Here is a 26761-nt window from a genome sequence, read left to right on the forward strand (position 1 = left end):
ATATTTAAATACACCGCTGTGTTGAGAGAAAGAGGTGTGATTAGCTGTGGGAGCTGGGAGGTGCTGGCTGTCAGCTGATCACAGCTGGGCGTATGACTACCATGTCCGGCATGAACTAACGCTAAGCTTCATTTGTGGGTCCATGTTCTTGCACATACATCCATCTTGTCAAGACAAGAATAGCTACACTCATCTTCAACACGTGTAATTTAATTTTTAACAGCAACTTTCAAAACCAGAAAAATAAAGATATATTAATTATGTTTATCAAGTAATTAAAGTGTGTTAGAACATTTTGATAATAACAATAAAACATTCATAGAACTGCTCTCTAGTAGACAGAGACCACAGGTTACAGTGGTAGAAGAATGGGTCATTGCGTAAATGGAAAATGAACAGCCTCAAACTTGCACGTATTTGATTGGTCAGCATGGCATCTCTCTGAAGGATGTTGCATTTCTGTGTTGTGAGTTATTATTTTGTCCTGGGAGCTTGTGTATCAGTGTCCCTGCTGTGCAAATACAGAGGCCGCATACAAATAAATGAGGAAACTGTGGGTTCTCATACAGTGATATTGACAGGCTTACTGTGAAACAACAACCAAAACACAGCCAGATTTTTAGATTTAACCAGCACAGAGAGAGCAGATTCAACAGGTTACTGCATAAATGCAAAGTTTCTGTTGTGAGATAAAGATTCAGACTGATGTGTGAAAACAGACTGGAACTCATTATGGCCTGACTCACCGAGAGAGACGTGGACTGAAGTAATTTTGTCTTTGTCTCGGCTGGTTAGGCTTTAATCTCTCTTTCTAACACATACAGGCATGCAAAAGTGTTTTTTTACTCCCCTTTCACTCATTCCCTCCTGTTTTCACACAGTCATTTGCTTATTTAGTTTTCTCTCTTAATATATCTGAGCATGTTCATTTACAGAAGAGACTGCACTTTCTGATCACTTTTCCTGAGTCATCAAGTGGAGGATGTGAGGCCCGAAGTACCTGTCAGGGCCCGGGAAGGGAGATCACCATCAGGAGAAGACTTAGTGGTTTAGATGTAATCAGAGGAGAGGAAACAAGGACAGAAAGGGGGGGAAAGCTCAGGCAGGAAGAGACATTTGGAGAGAAAACATGGGAAAGGGAGATATGGAGTAATGGAGAAGTGGAGTAAATTCTATTCTACAAACAATACTTTTGTCCTCAGCATTTAGGATTTTGGACAACTGACCGGAGACATTTAGGACATTAAAATGCATTTAAAAAAATATGGGGATCCAAGAATTTAGCCTTGTGGTAAGATAAAATCCTCTAAAACATTCTTTGAGATGCTGCAGTCACAAGCAAGGAATGGAAATGAGGTCCAATAACCTTGAACATCACCTATGACCATGGAAATTAAATCAGTTTATCCCTAAGTCAGAGTGGACATTTATGCAAAGTTAGAAGAAAATTCCTGTAAATCTTCTTAAGACTTTATGTTGAATAGCAAATTATGACCTTAAAGTCCAGCAATATTGACCTCTTACTGATAACCCCCAAGATCTAGTAAAACCATCCTGTCAGAGTGAGTATTTTGTTCAAAATTTCTAGAAAATTCCTAAAAGCATTCTAATGACATTGTGTTAATAAGCAAAGAATGAACATGAGGCAGAGTAGCACCTATGACCCTCCAAATCTAGCTAACAATCCTTGAGAAAGAGCGAACAATTTTGCTGTGTTTCAAGAAGCTTGTTTAAAGCATTCTAGACATATTTTGTTCCCAAGCAAAGGAAGAAAATAAGGCCTTGAAGACCTTGTAAAGTGACAATAAATCTGTATTTAGATTTTTTTGTATGACAGGTCACTGTGTTATGAACCCCCTAGTTCAAAATTCAGTCAAATGAGCCATGTCTAAGTTTATAAAATGAAGCTTCAACATCATGAAAAATGAGGCAGTAAAATCTGCTCCACGATGGCGTGGGCATGTCTGTTAATTGAGCTGAAGCCACGCCCACTCAGGAGGAATATGATCCTCTTAAATGAAAAAAAATGTTACAAACTGGATGGAGAAGGGCTCTCACGACATTATCCTGCCCCTTGACCTTATGATCAGAGTGCAGCTACCTGGCTCTGAGCCAGACAACTCTATTTTCTGGCTCAAATCTCTGTTATGATACTTTAAATGATCCATAGGCCACTGTAGCTCATAGATTTGGAAAATTTACCTCACAATGAACAAAAAAACAGCATTTAACTGACTGTTAACTTTCAATGAAGGCAGTGACATCAGCTAACAACAGACTGGACTGAGATGAACTGCTCTGTGATTTTATATTGTAGTGATAGAGGGGCGTGGTCATTCCCCACTGTGGGCTCGTGACATCATGAGCCCGCATATTTGCCCCGCCCACATTAAACCAAGCCAGGAAAGAGGAGAAAAACTTTCTAATGGACTAAAACCAGTATTCAGTCACATGTAGATCTCAGTGTTTTCACATGTTTACAGCAACCATATTCCAACATATCTAGTGTGTTAAGACAAAAACTTTGGATTTCACTTTACAGGGTCTTTAAAAATTCAACTTTCGACCTATGATCCCTTAAATCCAGTCAGGTCATCCTCAAGTCAGAGTGGACATTTGCTCTAAGTTTGAAGAAACTACTTCAAAGCTTTTTTTGAGACTTTGTGTTCACAAGCAAGGGATGAATATGAGGCCCATAAGCTTGACCTTCGACCTATGAGCCTCAAAATCCTATTAGATTATCCTTTAGTTAGAGTGGATATTTGTGCAAAGTTTGAGGAAAGCACCTCAAAGCATTCGTCAAAGATTGTGATAGCAAAGGTTAAACATGAGGCCCACTTACATTGAACTTCATCATCCTTGAGTCAGAGTGGATGTTTGTATAAAGTTTGAAGAAAGATTATTTGGATTTACTGCTTGCAAGCAAAGGATGAACATGAGGGCCAATATTCTCAGTTTTTCACCTATTACTCTTGACACATATTCAGTTTGTCCTTAGGTCAGAGTGGACATTTTTGCCAAATTTTAACAATATTCCTCAAGATATTATTGAGACTTTGTGTGCACAAGCAAAGGTTGATTATGAGACCCAATAACCTCAACTATTGATCTGTGATGCCAAAACTTAATCAAAGTGTCCTTGAGACAGAGTGGGCGTTTGTTCGTATTTAAAATAAGCGTGTTTTATATTGTTTGCAAGCAAGGGATGAACATGAGGCCTGACAACTTTATCTTTTGAGCTATGATCCCCAAAGTCCACCAAATCATCTTTGAGTCAAAAGTAGACGTATGTTCAAAGTTTCAAAGAAAATTCCTCGAAGCCCTCTACATAGATTGTGTTGCAAGGTTGAACATGAGGCCCAGTTACACTGAGCTTTGATTGATTACCCCAAAAATCTAATCAGATCATTCTTGAGTCAGAGTGGACATCTGAGACATATATAAGAGAAAATATGTCACAGTAGTCTTTAGACATTGTGTTCAGAAGCAGTGTATGAACATGAGTCCCACTTACATTGAACTTTGACTATGACCCCTAAATCTAGTTAAACCATCCTTGAGTCAGAGTGGACATTTTTGCAGAATTTGAAAAAAATAAACTCCAAAGCATTCTTGAGACAGTTGTGGTGAGGGATGACCTTAACGTTTTACCTATGATCCCCAAATACCCAACCAATCATCCTCGAGTCAGAGTGGACATTTGTTGAAACTTTAAAGACAGTCCCTCCATTCCTGAGACATGGTGTTTACAAGAAAGGGATGAACATGAGGCCCAAAAAACATAATACCTCTGACCCTCTCTATTGCTGGTGTTCAGGAATAAACACGCTAACACACTGTTTTGGCTGATCTACACACTTTATGCTGCATTCTGCATGCATGTCCCTCTTTCTAGAGTCACTACCATGTGGGTGTTTGTGTTGGAATGTGTCTGCACTGTCCAATCAGCCTCGCTTCATTAGTCTCTTTGTGTGCTGTTTGAATCTGTTTATGCCTGAATTAGCAGTGCCAGTGATCCGTACGCGAATCACCGCCTCCGCCAGGACTCCATTTATCCCTACCTGTCTGCTGTCACCTCACGCCATTGACTGCTAACCTGATACAACACCACACTGATAACAGGGAGAGAAAGAAAGAGAGAGGGGAGACAGAGGGGGACTTTAAATGGGTCAAACTAGGTAAAGAAAGTAAGGAGAAGAAAAAATGAATGAATAATGGCAGGGAGCAACTGAGAGTGAGCAAGACTTAAAATCCAACCAGACAAAAGCGCAAAATCGCTCATCGCCTGCTGCTCATCTCTCGTTTAACAACAGTGGATCGAAAAATGGAAGCAGCTTCAATCGATTAACACCCAATGAGCAGTCTTTTCTCGCTGCAACGCAGCCAAGCTCTTCGTCTTTGTCACCTTATTTATTCATGCTGATTTTATTTCTGATGAGGGAGCCATTTGCTTCACTGCCGTTTAAATAAATCCTGATATATTCATCTATTACAAAAGCTCACACAGTAAGGGAGTAATTGCAGCACAGTGTTTAATACTCTAATTCACTGTAATCCCATTATTCACTGAAGCTATGTCTGGCTCTGTTCTGGAGGCCCTCTTCTTGTTTATTTCATGGCTTTCTTAGTTTATTTTAGAAGAACTGGGCAAAGGAACGACTACACTCTACACATAAAGGCGTCAAAGGTGAGTGTAAAAGCCCCTTTTTAATAGCGTTTCTGTAACAACCAAGCTCCACTATCATTACATCTTACAAGACATTACCTGATCCCTATTCTATGTACTATCGTAGTCCCCGTCTGTTGATTTAGTATGTTATGGTGTTGCACAAGCATGAGAGAGCATGGCACATGCACTAACAGTGCTGAGCTCTGCTGGCTCCACTGATCCTGTCTCATCCTTGTAATGCCTCTTACTACCTTCACTATGACATTCATAGTGAAGGCTAAACTTCAGAGGGGTAGTCTTCAGAGGTCTCAAAAGAGTGCTGAGAATATGCCTAAAATCTGTCCCATGTATACCAAAAGTGATCAAATGTTTTGCAAATGGTCCAATAATACTAAACTTTCAGATTTAAAGCTCCTGTAAGGAACTTTCAGTTGAGTCATTACGCATGTAAAATACTTTTTTGATCCCAGTTCATCACTTACCTACTCATAAAGTGTCATATTCATATCAGTGATGGATATCCAAAAAAGATGTGTCTGGGGTGCAGATGACCTAGCGGCTAGGTCACAACCATGTATGTTGGTGGCACAGGTTCAAATCCTGCCATAGAATATTTTAACCCGTCTTACAGGTCTGTCTTGTTCGTTTGTTTTTGGTATATAATGTCTTGTAACTATTGAAGAGTGTCTTTGAGTTTTTGAAAAGCGCTTTATAAATAAAATGTATTATTATTCCCATTAGCAACGTAGATAATGTAGTTTAAGAGTGTACATACTTTGACACTTGTAAATCTCATGAACCCATATTTTATTCACATAAAAAAGCTACGTAGGTAAATCTAAATCTAACAAAGCCCTGTTAGCTATGTCGTCTACATTGGCTTATCTAGTAATAAATTACATCGCTAGCAAAGCTAGATTTTGCTAAAGCTAACAAAGTTAAAGCTATTGTAGCTACATTGGCTTATGTAGTAGCATAAATTACGTAGCTAGCAAAGCTATGTAAGTTTTCGCGAGAGCTAACAATGCTAAAGCAAGCCATTGTTTGCGTAACTACTTCTAAACATGGGTCCATACATAATCCCAGATTAGACCTCTTTTCTTTTTTGAAATGTTGCTTAGTCTGTAGAGTTAGACTGCAGACTCCGCTCTAAACAACAGCACTGTTGGTCCAAACACATTGTTAGTACATAAAATTGTCCGTACATGTGTAGACTTTCATCTTGGCGGTTGTGTAAGAGGAAGGATTCTCCACAGTGGCTGATAACCTGATGTAAACATCCCCGAAGCTAAGTCCTGGTTGGAGTTTTTCTGATTTTGGCTATGAAAACTGTGCTGTGTAAGTGTCCAAGTGACAAAAGCCTACACTTAAATTAATGTCTCAGTTTTTCTTCAGTTGACAGGTGATGTAACATGCATCGTTGTGAAGATCGAGAATTAAAATTCCCAGTGTCAAAGCTTCACATAGAGGTCAGAATAATTCATATTCTAGACAACACTACTTTAAAGTCTTGGTGTTGTCATAACTTGATAATGGTATTTGTTCTGTATATTTTAAAATATCCACCAAAAGCACAAAAGAAAACCAAATCATGTCAGACCAATAAAATCTATAACCATTTAAAAGACAGTCATACCTATAAAAAACTTGATCCACCTCAACAACCCCAGATTAAAGTGCCAGAAAGATAAGTAGAAAGGCAAAAGGCTGAAGCAGAGTTCAAAGTAATCTTGTGACTAATTCCTCATCATCAATCATGAAAAAAGTTATAAAGGTCACAGAAAACTTGTATTAATGACTCAGGCCCGTCCTGGCTTAATTGATTTAAAACACATGCATCATGTTTCAAAGCTTTTTAAAACGAAATACTCAAACCCAGACGGATGGTACTGTGTTAAATGTTTTCAGCATGTCCTGCACAAACAGCAGGGACTCAGGATGTTTCAGTGAGAGTGTCGATGGTCAAAGAAAAGGTAATGAATATCTTTGTGAGCTTTGTAGACTGTCAGTGAGACTCCCAAACCCACTTTAATGGCTTCACGCTCTACATCCCTCCCCATCTCATGTGCCCTCCAACCTCAGGAACAAAAAGAGAAAAAAAAATAGGTCTGTGCAATAGCTAGAAAATGAAAGTCAAACTAAACCCTGCCCAGGAGGTTTCTCATGATACACCTGGACATTTCTGTATGAGTGTGTGTAGATGTATGAGTGTGTAGTTTTTAGGGTGCTCTTAACCAGTTAACTGGGGACAGCATGTCTAATTGGGGACAAAATCTGTGTCCCCATTTGAATTTTACTGCAGCTGCATTCAGCACAATGTAAAGTGGTCTCTGTCTTAATTGCCAGGTTAAGGTTAGTAATTGGGGTTGAGTCCCGGTTAACCGTCCAGGGAAAAGATTTACGTCAGTGCCTTAAAAGTATGCTGAGACCAAAGTGTTCCTGTTTGTAATGGTTTTTAGACATTTAAAAACCAAAGAGGAAAAGCAGTAGGAGCTTTGCTGTGATTTTTTTTTAAGTCATTCCTAAAATCTGATGATGAATGAAGTCCAATGTGGCACTTTAAAACAAAACCCTACATTCGGCAAGAAGGTTTTAGAGACAAATGTTGAATTTATTCACATATTAGTCCAATATTAGCATAAGAAAGCACTGGGAAGTAACAGAGAGGGCATTTATATCGTATTGCACTTTGTTACACTGCAGACAATCATAAATGTTTTAGTTTTTGTCCAGCTTCTAGAGTCAAATGAGATGTAATGTTTGTTGGGGGGGGGGGGGGGGGTTCCCTTCGAAAGACATATTTCTCTCTGCACTGAAATAATTTTTTTGTACAAATAATAAGCAATTCAGGCCAATTCACATCCAGTTGGTGACACAACCCAGTCTCATTGGCTGGTGTGGGTATTCCACCGGAGACAGTAAGACCTGGAATCATGAATATCAGCCAAGTTTGATTTGTATGATTCTAGGTCAGAGGCATTGACACAATAGGAGGCATCACAATAATTGTGTGGACACCACAACTTGAAGATTATTTGAACAAATAATTGTATGCAACTAACCTCATCCTGGGACACACCACCACTAGTTGAGGGAGGGGAGCACACTGGCCTAAAGTCAGGTTTAACACCATGTTGTGTGTGGCCTCCCTAAGATTTAGATCAAGGGTTCCAATCTAGATACTTTGTTTAAACTTTGTGCCTTTATAAACTTTATGCAGACAATAAAGTGCACAAATAAGAGAAACTAGGGTCATATTTGACTGCTGTGGGAAAAGAGAACTTTGACAAAAGGTAAATACTGGTACTAGCAGATGTGACCATTTCTGCAGATACTGACAACCAGCCATCAGCTTTAAATATCAGACCCTATGTGGTATAAATACTAACCATTGGCCCTAATCAGTGGTTAATATCAGCCCATATCTGCTATGAATACAGGCCTTTATTTTCTTTAAATATTTGCCTTAATCGGCTGAAAATGTTGGTCTATGTTGGCTGTCAATATAGGCTTATGTTACCTGTAAAAATTGGCCTGAATTTGTTGTGAATATTAGCCTTTATTTACTGTAACTTTAAGCCCATATTCTCTGTAAATATTGGGCTTAATCAGTGGTAAATATTAGCCAGAATCTGCTGTGAATATTGGCCAGTATCTGCTGTAAATCTCCCTTAATCTACTGAAAATGTTTTCCATAGTGGCTGTAGATATTGACTTGTATTGACTGTAAATACCAGCGTATAGAGGCTTTTCATATCTGACAGTATTTCCTGTAAATATTGGCCTTAATTGGCTGCAATAACTGACTCTGATCTACTGAGACCTACTGAAAATATCAGTCTACATCTTCTGTAAATATTGGCCTTTCTCACCAATAAATATCAGCCTATTGTTATGTGGTGGTGTGGTGGACCCAGAAGGCAGACCAGAGTTTGCAACGGTTTAACAGATTTATTGGTTAATGTGCAGTTTAGAGGGGGGAATCCACAGGTCCAGGGGAGTGAGGAGATCCGCAGGAGGAGTGAGAGTGAGAGTGAGAGTGAGGCTTCAGGAGAGAGTGCTGGGTTTGGGCTGGCGTGAGGCGTGGAGCGAGGCACTGGAAAAAAGAGACAAAGGAAATGGTCAAAAATGAGTTCACAAAAAGCACAAGAAAATCTTTCAATAATGAAAAGAGTGTCACTGATAGTAGCAGGTGAGCCTTTGTACCACTGTGCGTGACAAACAATACTCTGGCGCTGAGGCATCAGTCTGCTGCAGTGAAATAGTGGGCTTGATTGCAGATCAGCAGTAGGTACGGTCGCTCAGCCTCAGCGCCAAGGGATAGGAGAAGCCTCAGGGAAAAGCAAAGATAGCACCAAGCAGCCAACACAGGAAACCAGTCTTTCAAAATAAGATAAGTGTAAAGCAAAATCATCTCACCTATATCTGCTGTAAATATTGGCTTTTCTCACCAATAAATATCAGCCTGTATCTGCTGTAAGTTCTGGCCTAAATCAGCTGTAAATATTGGTCTTTATTGGTAAGAGTTCTGGCCTTTAAGGGCTTTAAATATCATACTTTATCTGCTGTAACTTGCAGCCTATATTACCGGTAAATATTGGTTTTAATCTGCTGTAAATATTGGCTTTAGTTGACTGAATATATTGGCTGTAAATATTGGCCAATATCTGCTGTGAAGGTTTGCCTTAATCTACTGAAAATATTGGTCGTATTAGCTGTAGATATTGGCTCGCATGACTGTAAATACCAACATATATTGTCTGTTAATATCTGCCAATATTTCCTGTCAATATTGGTCTAAATCAACTGCAAATAACAGCCTATATATGCTGTACTTATCAGTTCACTTACTCAAAATCATAGTAAATTTTGGTCTATATCAGATTAAAATATCTTTCTTTATTGGCTCTTAATGTCAGCCTATATTTGCCATAAATGTCAGCATAAAAAATATTAAAATAATAATATAATAGTTTAAATGTCTGCTGTAAATATTGGCCTTCATTGCCTGATACTATTAGCCTATATCTGCTGTAAACATTGGTCAAAAGCTGCCATAAATGTTGGCCTTAATTAGTGAAATATTGGCGATATTGACTGCAAATATTGGCTTATATCTGCTGTGAACATTGGCCAGTATCTGCTGTAAAGATCTGCTTTAATTGACTACAAGTGTTGGCTATATTGGCTGTGGATATTGACCTATATTAACAGTAAATTGCAGTGTATATTGCCTGTAAATATTTGACAATATTTCCCATGAATACTGGCTTTTATCAACTGCAAACAATAACCTATATCTGCTGTATATTTCAGCCTAGAATTACCCAAAATATTGGAATATAGCTGTTGTAAAAATGGTCATAGTCACCTGTAAATATCAGCCTATATCAGCTGTAAAAATGGCCTGTATCTACTTTAAATATCAGTCTGTATGAGCTGTAAATATTGGCCTTCTTGTCTGTAAATATCCCCTATAACTAGAAAGTTGTGGTCAAATCATCTATACTGGTCTTTTTGTTAAATACATGTATCATTTAAAAATACTGGCCTAGTGTATGGACTGTAAATATTCGCCTATATCAGCTGTAAGTTTTGGACTATATCAGCTGAAAATGCTGGTCTTCATTGACTGTAAATTTCACAGTGGAAAAGTTACTAACTGTTGCTCTTATATGGGATCTGATGGGGATCCCTTGGCATCTGCAGCCTGCTTAAAGTGGACACTTGATGAACTGCAGGCTTTTTTGCACATTTTCTGCATTGGCTCTATTTTTTAACACAGGAGGTTGCTGCGTATACTATGCATTACATTTCCTTCTGAGTGTAAACCTACGTATTTATAAACCTGATGTGTTCTTGACCCATACTCATCTGTGATTTAATGATAAGACAGTTTATTTGCCCCACATTGTTTTCAGTGTAAATTTTGTGATAGCTTATCACACATGCTGAACTATTTCTGATGATCTCCCTTTGGTTTCATCTGAACAAGCCTTTATGTCTACATTGTTTTAAATTTCTGCTTTGACAAGGCCATAAAAGCCAGCCATTCAACAGATCTACACACTACAAATGGAGATAAACATTTCTGCATAATTGCCTCTAAAAATAATCAGCTGTTTGAAGCTGTTTGACCTTGACAACACCCACTTTAAAAGTGCTGTCTTCACACTGACTGACTGACATGAAATACGTTTTTTTTTTTTTCATGAAAGCGATCCACTCTCAGGTGTACATGGCCTCTGAAGAGCCACGTGTCAAGTCAATCAGAAAGGTTTGACAGTATTTCTTGAATCGTCGTCCTTCAAGTCGCCTTTCATCTGTCTTCCAGTCGTGTCTTGTCTCTGAACATGATATCAGAGATGTGAGAAAAAGGCAATTAATTTCTCACCCGCAGGAGATGTGGATCACGTTTTTCTAGCAGACTCATAACATAAGAAAACTATAAATTCCTACCCCTGCTTTAAGACATGAAGCGTACTGTACATGAAGTGTTGCTCCTATTTTCAAACGTTTCCTCCTCTGGGCAGACCCAGACTAATAGTAGGCTCTCGTCTGCCCACAAACATACAGTGGTCTATTACAGCTTGGTCTCCTATGTTATGCTCCTCCCGGGCTCAAATGAACAGAGCAGTAATGGGAACATCAGTCCTACATCCTTCTTCTCCTCCTCTTCTGTTCTTCATTGTTCTCTCTAACTTTGCAGAAGATGAAGGAAGAACAAAATCCTAAAAGAGGAAGACAAAAAGTTTAAGCTCCTATAGAAGAACACCAAATGGTCACTCAGACGTTGGTATTTTGGTTTTGCTGATTGTCCCATTCTTAAGTTCACACTTAAACATGTTGCCTATCAAAAGTATTCACCTCTGTGGATGTTTTACCCTTTTAATGATTTTAGAAATCAGTAATGATCGTTATAATGTGGGTTTTCTTGACAAAAAAAAAAAACAAAAAACCTGTGAGAATATAAAAAAAAAAAAAATGTAAGGGGATCAGGCGTGAACAGCCCTTTCAAGTCAAGCCACAAAGTCTCTTGGATTGAGGTCTGGACTTTGACTCTGCCATTCCAGAACATTCACCTTGTTGTCTTTAAACCATTTCTGTGCGGCTTTCACTGTATTTTTCCGCCATTGCTTGCTGGAAAGTAAATCTTCTCTGAAGCCATAATCCTCTTGCAGACTGAATAAGATTGTCTTCTAGGATTTTTTTTTTCTTTCTTTACCTTCTACCTTTACAAGCCTTCCAGGGCCAGCTACTGAGAAGTATCCCCACAGCATGATGGTGCCACCACTGTGCTTAGATGGTGTGTTTGTGGTGATATGCAGTCATTGATGTCTGCTAACCATAGCGTTTTGTCTGATGGCTAAAAAGCACCAATTTGGTCACATCAGACCAAAGAACTTTCTTTCTCTTGACCATGGAGTCTCCCACATGCCTTTTGGCGAACTCCAGTACTCATTGGTGACGAATCCAGGCAGCAGTTGTTGTAATTAGAGTCTCTCCCATCTTAGCTAAAGCTTTTAACTTCTTCAGAGTAGTCATAGGTGTCTTGGTGGACTCTCTCAGTCTGCTTCTTGCATGGTCACTCAGTATGTGACGGCCTGATCTAGGTAGATTTACACACGTGCCATATTCTTTCCATTTCTTGATGTTGGATTTAAGTGAACACTGGCGGATGTTCAGTGCCTTGGAATTTTTTGTATCAGTCTCCTGACTTCTACTTTTCAATAGCCTTTTCCTCTGAGTGGCTTGGAGTGTTCTTTTGTCTTCATGGTGTAATGGTCGCCAGGATTATTGGTTAACCACTGACTTGACCTTCCAGACACAGGTGTCTATTCTACAATCTCTCACATTCACTGCTCTCAGGTGATCCCCAGTACATTAACTGTGTGACTACTAGCACCATGGCTGGACCTGTGTTGAATTAGGTCAGTCACCTTATAGGGGGTGAATATTCATGCAGTCACTTATTTTACATTACATTTTCTTAAATTGACATTACTTTGTAGGAATCTGTTTTCACCTTGACATTAAAGAGGGTTTTTTTTTTCAAGATGCTAAATCATATTGACCATGATTGGGATGAATACTTTGTATAGCCACTGTAGTTTTAAAATGGAAGAAATCAGAATTTTGTCCAGATAAAGCATCTAGATTATCCTCAGGACCTTTTCATAACTTTAAAAGTCTGCAGAGAGAACTGTACACTTAGACTAAATATTTTGAATTTCCATTGCCTGAGCAATCATGTCCAAAAGTTATACTAAAAACTGACAATTATATGAGAATGTCGTTTGATCAGAGTGGTAATTAAACTGGGAATTGCACCTGCAGAAATCTTCTTGTTGTGGTAACAGATGCAGCAACAGCCAAAGATTTGACCACAAATTGGCAGGTTTGGGGTGTTGAGTTTCTTTGCCAGTTGTTAACTCTGTGTCTTGGTTCTTGGCTGAAGTGCATCACTGTGCTGTTTCTGGTGAAAGTGTGACTTTTAGGTTTGTTTGCAAAATCTGCCAGATGTCAACTTCTGTCTGTGAGTGAGGGTTGGTGTTGATGCGATAATGATAAAGAGCCTGAAAGATCACTTGTGAAAATATTCTGTATATCTCTACAATTATGAAACAAAGAAGCAAAGAGTATTGGCCCTATACAAAAAAAACACACTAAAAATGCTTGAATCAGACTTCAGTTAAAAAGAGCATCAGTACTGTAAAGAAGGGTGTTATCTAAAGCACCAGAGAGGGTCAAGCACATTTGTTACGTGTGGATGAGCTGCCACAGTGCAGCACTACAGGGACAGCAGCGATGTTTGTAGGAACAGGATATAAGTGAGATCATAAAGGGATCATGGGCTGGCAGGTCGATGTGGATGATGATCAGAGGACGACATGAAAAGAAGCTGTGGGGTGGAAGAAGTGGAGACTGGAGATGATGATGGGTTGTGTTTCACAGTTACCAACTGCAGACCACCTGCCGTGCCTGCTCTAGGCAGCAGACGTGTAGTAGCTGATGAAAAAAAGGAACCCTGAGGAGTTTGTAGTGAATAAATGGTCTAAAGTAACATAAAAGGTTATCATTAGCACAAGGTTGCCATTAGCACAACCTAAAGAAGAGACAGTAGATAGTTTAAAAAGCATGTTTTCATTTATAAGCTTCCAAATCCATTTAAAAAGGATTTCATTTTCTGTCCCAATGCAAGGGGGAAAATCAGTGACACTTTTAGAAATGAAATGGCTTCAGACAACATCCCTGTGGAACTCCAAAGACAAAAGAGCTCACTTCAGTCAGGAACACTCTCGTCATACATTTAACCATTTTACTGAAAAATATAAAATTATTTCAAAGCAATCAATCAGTTGTAGCATGAATCTGAATGTGAGGGTGTAACAAGCTTTAAGCTATAAAGGAGGAGGCTGGGGTGGAGGAGGTTAAGCTTTGCCAGCAGCAGCAGCGGCATGGTGCATCAGCATTAATGCAAGCAGGGATTTGTGAGAAGTGCATCGTATTTGAATGCATCGCTGTGTTGAGAGAAAGAGCTGTGATTGGCTGTGGGAGCTGGGAGGCGATAATCAGGATCAGCTGGCCGTCAGCTGATCCTAGCATGAAAAAATGCTAGGCTTCATGTCTCAGTTGGAGAGCTGTTTTTCTCTGGCTAAAATAAACATGATCATGGGCTGTACAGTTATGATATGCTGTTAAAATTAACAAATTAATTTAATATGATGAATCCAGAGTTCTACTTTTAGACAAAGCTCAAATTACAAGCCTTAGAGCGTGGATCAGATTGTTTTGTTCAGCTTTTCTTGTTACTTTTTAAATGCACAGCATTAGGGATGCTTGATATTACAGGCATGGCACTGGTATTGGCAGACAGTAGCTCAAAAAGGTTAAGAATGAGTTTCAAAGGAGATGTCAGCTGGGCTTCTAGGTAACAGATTCTCTACAGAGCTTCTCCTTAGTGTGGCTTCTCACCGCTGTGTAAATAAAAGTGAAATGGTCCAACAGCAGGTTTGTAACTTTCAATTTTCAGGCTACACATTAGAGTCAGTCTCTTGAGTTTTTCTTGCCTGTAGTGTGTCCAGAAAACCAAGCTGTGAGTGTCGCTGGAGGAGAGGCGTTGGGATTGTTAATATCAAAAGGTTGTAACCTCTTGGGAAGATTGTTAAGCTCAGCAAATGTCATGACAAGCTGAGTATTAGATTAAATATCCTGTGTGAAAATTGAGAACCCTCCAGAGGTGACACTAGGGGAAAACTAATGGGTTATCCAAAATTTAAAGGGTGTTATTCCAGAAAAAAGACAGCAGATTGTATTTCTTGGATTTATTTGGCAGTGTCTGTTAACTAAAAGAAGGAGAAAGTATGAGCACAGTTAGGACCATTTCTTACACCCTGTTGGTAGGAAAATACACACTGGGCCCATTTTCACCAGCCACTAATCCCCTGAACATTTGGACAGATGGGTGTGTATTTTTCTGAAAAATCAACTGGGAGGAAACAAATTTGTTGAGGTTTTACTTCTCTTTCTTTTCGTTCTTGTGAAAGTTTTGACAACATGCTGCCCTTCTCTTCTCTTGCTAGATCATGCAAACACTAATAGTGTCTCTTTTCTATCTCATAAAAAGAAATGTTAAGTCATGCGCCCAAAACTACCAAAATTTAAAGGTTTTTAGGTCTGTCCTTGTCACTGTGGGCATATCCAGTGCTTTCCAGAACTTTTATGCATGTTTGGTTGAGAAAATGAGGCTGAAGTAAGGCGTAGATGTGGTAAGTAAGCCACCTGAGGGGAGCATTGGGTGGGAAGGAGGATTGACACAACCCTGATAGGGCTCTGGATATCCTTGCATATTACCAGGGGCATGGGATCTGTTGGAAAAATAGCAAAGTCCACACCTGCAGGGCAGGGTTAGGGGTGGATGTGGTGAGTAAGCATGGCCACAAGTACTGTCCAGAGTACGCAGAGTAGTAGTAGGGTGCCACAAGCCCCTGGTTGTGCTGTGGATGTTTGTCAGTGGCCCAAAAACCACCAGCAGTGTCTGGGTGTTAAACGGCCTGGACAAAATAGATGCCTTTGAGCTTGACCTTGGCTGCTGAGAGACACACATGTACACACTTTACCCTCCATAGAGGATGATTTCTGCCATTAAAATCTACGGGAAATGATGCTCTAGAGCGGTGATTCTCACCTGGTGTTGCCTCAGGACCCAACACCCCTTCCTGAATAATAGAGATGTAAAACTTACATCTAGTATCGGTGATGTCTCCTACTGGTTTCTGAATTGAAATTTTGAAGCCATTCAGTAGGTTGTTTTCAATCACGTGATCAGGTAGTGGAGGACGGCCATAAGGCATAAACAGGGATGGAGGAAAGTTTGTACTTAACAGCTCTGAATGGACCTCTAAGCTGCAGTTATCATTACAAAACTTCTATATACGTTGAATACGATTCCTACACTTTACAAATAGGTGTTTTTACTGGGTATGGAGTTGAACAATATCACAATTTACTCAGTCCTGCAGGCTTCACAGCATCTAGCACCATTTAGCCAGATGAAGGGAGATAAGAGTCAAGAGGAGTCTTGTACTAAGAGGCTAGCTGAGCCCTTTAAACTTAGAAAAAAAAAATCTTATTTTTTTCATAAACGTGCTTTTGATTAAAATGGCGATGTGCTTTCAACTGAATAAACCTTGTGGGCTTAGAGACAGAGTGATAGTGAACTGTTCACGAACAAGCCTTTGCAACAAAACTGCTCTTTTATGATAGCCATGTTAGCTAGACCCCTTTTGTGGCCAGTTTCCTTTCCTCCATCCTCTGTCCTTTCTTAATCTACATTAAAAAAGCCAAACTGTTACCAAATAAAGAGCCATCTTGAAGTCAAACAACTAGCTATACTGAGCTGAGCCAAATGATCCAGATCTCTAGAAAGAGACGGATTTCCTGTCACAACAAGCGAGGCTGGAGGTTGGTGGGACGGACATCAGCTGAGCTGACAAAATGTACTGAACCAAACCGGACCAGTGACTTTTTAAAACCTTTTCTTCATTTTCTGCCCAAATATTTCCCTACTTTCATGGCCTAAAAGTTGTGTAAGAATTAAGAATGTTTATATTTTCACACTTTGAACACTTGCATAGTCATCAACAGAAAACGTAACCTTTTAGTAGCATTTCTCTTTGCATAAATTCACTTCTCGCCCCACAAGGGGAGTTCTCCTCTGCTGTGTGGCATCATCCGCAACAAACCTATAGCAGTCCACTGGAAATGCTGTCTCAAAACAACTTCCAGTCAGCCTTGTAAAAGAGATGGAGTAGAGGTGGCCTTAAGCCTCCTAGCAAAGGCTTCAACATGCCCACGTGTCTGTCAAATCAGCCACACCTCAAAATGGATCACCCCCAGTCCTTGTAAATATTGATGAGTTTAAAAAATCTCCTTAAAGTTTTTGCCCGTAAAGAAACAAACCATTTAGACCAATGTAGCCTTTTAAACCAGGCTGTTAGCATGTTTCAAAACAGACGTTTAACAAGGTTGTCGTATGGGACTTTTAGAGCCTGCCTAAAAGGGACGCCCAAGGAACTTTTTTTCTGGCTTTATGTTTCAACACTGTTGTTGTCACTTGATGTATTTCCACCTTTGTCAGACTTTTAAAGGCTTTGGGCCAGGTCATACTGCAGATTATGTTTACATTATAGGACACACAGTCAGACACTACCCTGGAAAACAGATGGAAACCCATAAGGAGGTCCTCAAGAAACAGTACCCCCCTCCTGACTGTCCTTATACATGACCTCCAACCCTGAGCACAACAGCCAGTGACTGATGGAAGCAGATGGGAGAGCTTTCAGTGACCATGATGATTTAGCATGTTCCAGCCCAGTAACCATGAATGACATGCTTAGCTATAATGCTATATTATCATGTGGTTATTTATGGTTTAAGCTTCTATTTTGTCCTCCAGTATGACTTTTTCTGACGTTATCCTTCCATCTTGTGTCATTTACTGGAGGGTTTACCTGGTGTGACCCAAAGGCAAAAGGGCAAAAATATGTCGATCATTCCGCTACCCCCGAGACAATGAAGAGGACAGACGCTGATGCAGTAAATCTCTCACTTTCTCCTTCTTGTCCTTTCATACATGACACCATGGAGAGATTCATGTCAACTTCAAGACACCACGTCTCAGATTCCCCAGTGATGGAACAACACACCTACACATTAGCTCACACATGTAGTTAGACACATGATGACAGCAAAACACACTGTCAGATAAGGTGAGAATTATTGTTTCATGTGCAGGACAAAGCAATAGACACGACACAAAACACAAAACCCACTATATACAGTTATGATGGAAAAACAACAGTTAATTTCCTTTCAGTGCAAGGCTGCTCTTCCAAAAAGACAGAAATACATAAAACTAAACTTTAAATTGTTGCCCAGGTGAGTAGCTCTTTAATCCATGTATCAGCACAGTGGTCTATTACATTTTTCCATAGAGCCCCCCTGCTTGTATCTAAAAAAAGCTGAGGTCCCCTTAGACCCACACCAAAAAAAGTGAAATATTTCTGTCAAATTTTAATAGTCGTCATTATTTTCATGCATAGCACACATTATGGAAAATGCCCACATATGCTTGCTTTTAAAAACAGACCTATTCAGTAAGCGTGGTTTTACAAATGTATGCAAATCTAGATTTGTCTAGCTTACGGCAGAAAGCAACTCACGCCCCCAAAGGGAGTCCCAGATCCAAGGTTGGGAACCAGTGTACTAGTGAATTAAAGCACATTTATCTGTACTTAAAGTCCACGTGCCATCATTTAAAAAAAGAATTGTGTTTTCTAATTTTCCAAATGAATTATTACCTTTTGATTTCACCTGAACAACAAAAAATATTAAATTTAGGCCAAAATATTTAGTCAAAATAAACAATTCACTGAAACAACTGTTAGAGAGGTTGTTTCATTGCCTTAAATTGCTTTATTTAAAATTTCAATTTGAACTTTCTTGTGTGTATTTGTTGTTGATTTTGATATATTTCAATGGGAAATATGGGAGTGGGCATTAACATAAGATAATATGAGGTAGGAAAAGTGTATAAAATCATACAGTACACCTGGTCGACAACAATATGATGAAATGCGGTACGATACAGTACAATGTGATACGATATGATAGGATGCAATGCAACAGGATACAATATGATACAATACTATAAAATTCACTATAATATGATACAATACTATAAAGTACCAGGAAAGATAACATTCTCCATCAAAGTCTGTGAAAAAAATTCACTTTGCTCTGTAAAAGGGTTTCATAAAAGTACATAGATAATTGTTGAACACCTGTCAGTGAAACACAAATGAGTTCTCTGAACTTTGACTAGCAGACATAATGTGACCACTGAAGACACTCTGTCCTCGTGTCCACAGTCTGGACTCCTGATTATCCACATGGTGTGATCTTAATCAGTATTCTTCCTGCTCTGCAGTCTACACCTGGAGATTAAAGGTTCGGCCCCACTGTCAGACAGATGGGAATCCATTGAGGGGGGTCTTCCAGAAACAGCATCTCCTGTCTCCCCCCACCTGTCCTGATATGCAACCTGCAACCTGGAGCTCACCACAAGGCTGATGAGTGACTACATGAGACCACTGAGGGCAAGGAGAGGAGGGAGGAAGGTTAAAGCAACCACCCTGCCAGCTCATATTTTAGCACAACAGTGTAAAAAAAGGAACATTTGATATTTATCTACGAGTCAGGCTTAGTGTTCATGGTCACACAGGATGGAGAGAGATCCGAAGCCCAGAGACCTAAAAACAACTGCAAAGGTCAAGTTTCAAAGGGACTTATTATTTTGTTTTTCATGTGTTTGGTATAAGGTAATCCATTTGTGTCCAAGGGCTGTTTTCATAACTCTTACTTATTGCTGTTTTCACCAAAGCCCAACAGTGTATATATAAAGCTGGCTTATTTGATTTTTGGCCACTTGAGGGCCTGAAAAAAAAAGTCTAAATGATCTGACTGACAAAGAAATTATCCCTTAAGCCTACATTTTTATGACACTCTTGTTTGAAGAAAATAATACATTTTTACATCAAGAGATGTCACTCCCAACTGAAACCTGTGGAATATACATTGTTTACCAGTTAGCAAAAGCTCCATTGTATTTCATAGATATTTAGGTCCCACATATGCTTTTACACTGATGACACACATGTATTAACATCACAGATATCATCTCTGGATCGAGGAATAGTTTTCTCCCATCACATCAATTATGAATCTGGAGACTTTTACATGCTCAAGAGTTCCCCCAAACTTTGCTAAAAAATTCAGCCTCTGTGGAATTTTTGTGCCAATTTTTGTGCAATTTTATCAGAAAAAAAAGACTTCATAGCGCCTTCAAAATTTAGCTGGAGAATGACTCAAGAGCGACATACATGAAAATTGGTATGCATATGTATCATGATCACATAGACAAATACGTCTATTATGTTCATGCTCCAAAATGCATAGAATATGAATAATTGACAGTTAAAGGTACTATTTTTGCACTTTTGGATGAGTCTCAGGTTCAATACATGAACTAAGTAGTCAAAAGAATTTCATCGATTTGGCTCCAAATTTGTTTTGGTCATTCTAAACTGGATTTGGATTCTGTTGATCATATAAAGTCACAATAGACTGGCTTCCTGCACTGAGCGGTTTCATTTACTGGAAGCCTTGCAAGTGAGAGTGAGCATTCTGATTTCTCACCATGAGACAGGAAGTTGGTAGAACTCTATGTTACATTTGGTTTGCTTCAAATTTCAAAGATAAAATATGTATCATCACCACACAAACTGAAAAGTTTATGCTCCGACATGCACAGGATGTAAGTAATTGACAGTTAAAGGTAAAGTTTCACATTTGAACAAACTCGTCAGAACAAATTCTGTTGATTGACTTCAGAAGTTATTTAAACCTTAAATTTTAACCGTAGGGTGTGGCCATATTAACATTTTTGCAGTGTGCCCAGAATGTGTAATTCAATATAACTTCGCAGTGCATTTGTCAATAATAACCAAACTTCACCGGTGTGATCACAACCTCTCCTTGAAGACATTTACATGTGATTTTTTTCACAGCCAACCTTCTGCAAGTTTCTTCTTCTGGGGTATAAATTTCCATCTAAAAAATTCAAATATCAAGCCTCAGCACAGCCTTCAACATACACTTTTAATTTTTAGACTGCCAATTCATTATGGCTACACCTACAATAAATAAATAAATAAACAGAGCCTCTTGGACTGTGACCATATCCCAACAGGAAGTCCACCATCTTTTTTTTTTTCGATTCAAAATAACACCCATGTTTTTGTGCTGTATGACTGAATATTGTTATTTACTTCTTTTTTTTTTTCAAATCAGGCACATCAACAGTCTTGGACTGAACATGCATGAAAATTTCTCAGGGTAGTGGCCCCTACTGAAAACAGGAAGTCACACAATTTACACAAGTCACACTTATAACTGAGTCGAACAAATACAGTCAAAATTTCAATAGATACTCCCAAAGAACTTTGCATCAACTGCACATAGAATTGAGGGTTTTCATTGATTGACACCTTGCTGGTGATGAAGAGTTTGATTTCTCACCATGAAACAGGAAGTTGTTACAACTCTGACATGCAGCATTTGATTTGCATATAAGTTCACAGGTATGATCACAACTTTGCTTCCCATATTTGCAACACCCTGATATGCTAAGGTGCTGCATGCAGCTTTAATCTTGGTTTTTGGAACTACAAGTGATGATGTTTGCATAAGATATTCAATATGCCATCACAGTAGCAGTCGCCGGTAGAAGAAACTTAGTGTTTTACACATGGAATCCAGAACAGGAGAGTGTTTGTGAAGAAGAGAGGAAAATAAAACAAAAGAGCAATAACGGTGGGCCTTGATGAGTGAGGTTGGAGGGGGGATCATGCATTACAGACACTTGTTGTCGAATAGGTCATCAAGGAGAACGATGACTCACCGTAGCCATTCATGAAGGCAAAAGGTGCATCTCTATATGTGTGTTCGTTTACTCACACAGATGAGCCGGGGCTGTCAATTCATCCTAAAAGTGAGCAGGAAATAAGCCTCTGCTCTGTTAGCTACAACACCTCTGCTGCCTCCATTACACAGCTCTCCATCCATTCATACCGCTGTCCCACAAACATCCGTCACACAAACAGGCTCAGTGAAGGTCAGAGTGTGACAGCTGGAGACGAGGTGTTGATCAAAGTGACAGAGTTAAGTAGAGTGAGGTAATAGGGTAGTAGGTCATGCACAAGGAGCTGCAAAGGGTGTTTTTTACAGTTATTTACCACCAAAAAAGCCTGGCTGATTCTAGAGTGCTGGACTTTTGTTGTTAGACAGAAGATTCATCCAATTAGCCTTTAGCTTCTGCTCTTATGCCCTCAGAGTTAACTTTGCTATCTGATTGGTTATGTAATTATACACCAAGAAAGGTAAGCATGCATCAACATTTTAAAACTAGGTTACCACCCTTCTTCTTCTCCTTTTACCTCTATATTAGCCTAAGGTTGTGATATGTCACCATATGTTTACAGCTAGTTTCTACCCTCAGGCACATCATCTAATACGGCCTTAACTTACTGACCCAAATAGTTCTTCCATGGCTGCATGCTACAGATATTTAAAATGCTGTTTACCTCTCACTGCTATGGGACAACATGCAAACTCCCCACCACTTTTATTTTTGCAGAGATTTTTGTTTTTGCCAAACTCTTCGACATCAAAGACTGAGAACAGAAGTCGCACTGTAAAGTGGATCTTAGCTGAACACAAGCTGCTGCTGTGTCGGCTGCACATACCCTACAGTGATCTGCATATGGCTCCGGCACCACCTCAGGACATGATGCTCGTTTATAAAAGTGTTTGGACATGAATATTCTACACACAACATATGCTTAAGACTGCACAAAGGGATATTGTCCCACTTTACCATTAATAATATGCTGTTTTTGAGGATTTCCACCTGCTTCAGATGAGCTCTGGCTTAGGTTGAATCTTTAAAACAGTGGCAAAAAGTTGTCCATATTGACTCTCATAAAACCCCAGGAGTTCTGATTTGTGCAACAAATGTCTAGGGAAAAAAAACACATTCAAAGATCCTCATCATGATTGATAAAGGTCCGTAATTAGTGCAAGTTTTTGTTTTAAATTTTTGTTTTTAGTGGCACAATTATTCAAAAAAGTCACTAGGGAGTATCCCTGGAACCAGCAAGGTCAAAGCTCCCCAGAAACCTCAGGTTCATGGTAAGGTGTATCCCTGCATACAGATTAAAATGACAAATCTCTTGATTGGTTCAGTCACATGCAATTTGCATGCTTTAGAGCTGATAGTGATCACTGCTGCTCATTGAAGCTGCTGAGTGAATCAGCTCAGTTCAGATCCAGGTGTGTGTGGCTGATTGGCCTTGATCAGGACCAGGTGAAGGAAGCTTATGTTTAGCTCCAGTGCTCTGTCCTGACTCATCAGCTGTTTCTCAAAGCTGAGGAAGGATCCTGGAACGGCCACTGCGTTATTGACTGCTGTCATAGGACTGTTACAATGTTGGGGATCCTCAAAACTTTTCCAAGGACTGAGTCCTTTGAACAGAGAATTTTCAAGAATATACATGTGTATCCTGGGAATTACCCACAATCTAATGCCCATCATTTTCCTCCTCTCTTTAATAAAATAAAAAATATAATAATAGCACGATAAAAGGAGGAAGCTGGATCCTTGAGGGCTTAATACACTTTTAAATGCCCGTTTCCACCGTAAATATGTCATCATGATTTAATGGCATCAGAGTAAAGCTGGATGAGTAATATATCATGATTATATTATATGATTAGATGATATGATAGCATATTAGACAGTGCTGGGTAAAAGTTGTACCAGCTGTTGTTTGTACCCATCTCATTTTGATTTCTGCCACAGCAGGTTATGTGGGTGTGACTATTCTAATGTGAGGGCTGCATCTCTCACACTAAAACAGGTATGCCTAATACACAGCTAATTTTGAGATTTGAGGTCTCGTCTGTTATTTCCATGCACCACGGGTGATTATTGGTCAGAATAGACAGGAAAATGGTAAATACAGAGTCTTATTTACCTTCTTGTAGCAAAGAAGGTAAATATGACAAAAAAAAAGTCGCCACCTGGATTTAACTAAGCGAATAGGTACGAGCCTCCTATTGGATAATTACTGCATGGGCGATTATCTTTCAGCTGGCAACAAGTTATTTAACCCCAGCTGATGCAATGAGTAACTTCTTATTTCTTAAACAATGGATTTTTTTCTTCCCTAATGGCACGGGCATATTCCAAGATGACAACGCCAGGATTCATGGGGCTCAAATTGTGAAAGAGTGGTTCAGAGAGCATGAGACATCATCTTCACATATGGATTGGCCACCACAGAGTCCAGACCTTAACCACATTGAGAATCTTTGGGATTTGCTGGAGAAGGCTTTGCGCACAATATTAAAATTAATGCCACACTGGATGGAAATAAATCTTGTGACATTGCAGAAGCTTATCGAAACAGTGCCACAGCGAATGCGTGCTGTAATCAAAGCTAAAGGCGGTCCAATGAAATATAAGAGTGTGTGACCTTTTGTGGTGGCGACTTTTTTTTTGGCCAGGCAGTGTATGTCCATCCACAGTGGTAGAATATGTTTGAAATCTTGTAGCAGCTGCAAGAACACACACAGGGGTCGCAGGATGCTTTCAAAAAAATATTTGAAATTTAAAATGATTAAACTAAATTTTGTTCTTAAAAACATTATTTATTCTTAAAGTTAAATCAAAGTGAACCATAGTTGGGTGAAACTTTTGCTTAAATAATTAATTTGCTTTGTGCAATATCAAATACTTAAACCACCTCAGGGACAATGGGGGTCACTGGTCCCTGGTTTAAAAAAAAAAAAAAAAAAAGTGTTACAAGAGGACTAAAGGGGAAAAGCATTTTTAAAAATTGGTTAAAAGGGGCAAAAATGTTGCAAAAATGGCTGGATAAATTGTCAAAATGGGTTTAAAAGGTGCCAAAAAGTTCCAAAAATAGGTTACAAGTGACAAAGATGTTACAGAAATGGCCAGATAAAGTGGTGAACAGAGGTTAAAGAGTTGCAAAAATTGGTTAAAGAGTGCCAATTTGGTGAAAAGTGGCAAAAACAAATTGGGTTAAAAGAGACAAAAAGGAGCAAAAGTATCAAAAGAGGGGTTTAAAGGTAGTAGAAATTGGTTTAAGAGAGGCATTAATGGGCAAAAAATGGCAGGAAAATTGATTAAACGGAGTTTGAGAGTGGCAGAAAGGGACAAAACCTGGCAGGAAATGTGTTGAAAAGGGTTAAAGAGTGTTGAAAAGGAGTATTAAGTGGCAAAAGGGGTTAATAAATCATAAATAGATAACACCTGGGGGGGGGCCCATTCTCTGGGTTTTTCAGGGGTCAAGCCATTTCCTGGGTGGTCCTGGCCCTGGTCGAAGGGAAACATTTATGCTTTGCTTTGGTCAAATATTTATAATATGGTTCAAGCACCAGGTGAAGTCAACCTTTATTGTCCTGAGTATATGAGAGACAAAATGGAAAATCTCCAGAAAACAACCATAATTTATGATGAGAAAACATTAAAATAAAATACATGGTTCTTTTAGGCTTCCATAGAAAAGGACACTGCACTTGTAAAAGCCATTATTCATTTGTATAAACATTATTAAATTACCTTTTATTCCCATCATGAACTCTGATCTAGATAAATAAAACAAAGTGTTTATGTACTAAATCAAGACCAGCCAGCTTTGCATGAGAGAATAAACGTTTCATCCAGCGCTCTGTCTGTGTTGATATAATGAGCGAACCGCGGACATGAATCATTTCCGTCATCGCAGGTATTACAGTGGCGAGCCTCTGGCAGTAAACGCCGTGATTGATAACCCTGCTGATTACACCGCGCTGATGGGAGAGAGGGAAGGAAGAGAGCGAAGGAAGAGGTGTAATGACACTAATGATAATTACACAACTTTTAATACCTGAATGCTTAAAGAAGAATCTGCAGCTTTAGTCCTTACAGCAACATATCCTTTAAATATCCAGTCAGTAAAGATATTTCATTTCTCACTTAATCTAATAACTGCAGAATAACACTACATCTATGTAGGCTTGTTCATATATAACACTTAAAACAATGAATGTTGTGGAGATAATTCATCTTCTCTGTCTCCTATGATTCCAGTAACACCTCCTGCTTGTGTGGTCTGTATACAACCATGCATCTCTCTTATGTCAACCTCCATTTGCAGGACAAATTAGCCCTTATATATACAATACATGCACTGTATGTCATAGAAACATATGGCTGATGATTTATGGATGGTGTCTTTGTAATGATGACAGCCGCTTCATTACCTGCAGCTGGACCTGTGTGGAGAGACGTGTTTTTGTGTGCATGTGGAGCATGCATATTATATTTTTAACATGTCATGTAGCCTAAGAACACAATACAGCATACTGGAACTAAGTTTGCAGTTCTTCACACTGGAAAAGAAGATATACTTTATTAACCCTGGGGGAAATGTAGTTTTTACATTGTTTTTCAAACATGCAGTGTGCAAATGCTGGGGATGCACACATACAAATGATCATGTGCATCCCCAGCATTGAAGAAATGTCAGAGCATACAATAAAGAAGGCCTCAGCAGTGATCTCTCCAAAACCTGTAAACCTTAGTCCATAAAAAGGCTTCCACCAGGTTCCCAACAGACTGCACAATTGCCGCCCCCAGGTGATCACTAATCATGACAGCTGAAATGGTTATAAGCATCAGTAGTCAATTTCAAACGGCAAACTTTCTAACCTGCGGAGCTCAGTGGAAGCCTGAGCAGGAAGACTCGTTAATTTGTCACCACTCTTTCATATCTCTCCCTTCTTCCTTTCATTCTCTCTCTGATTGTGGCCGTTCTCTCCCAAGCTAATCTAATTCTGCCGCAACCTGGTTTGTCCAATCATCATGCAGCTGTCATATTTTAAATCTGTTGTCCTCTCTTTCAC

Source organism: Cheilinus undulatus, linkage group 20 (assembly GCF_018320785.1).
Source record: "Cheilinus undulatus linkage group 20, ASM1832078v1, whole genome shotgun sequence".
Lineage (NCBI taxonomy): Eukaryota > Metazoa > Chordata > Actinopteri > Labriformes > Labridae > Cheilinus > Cheilinus undulatus.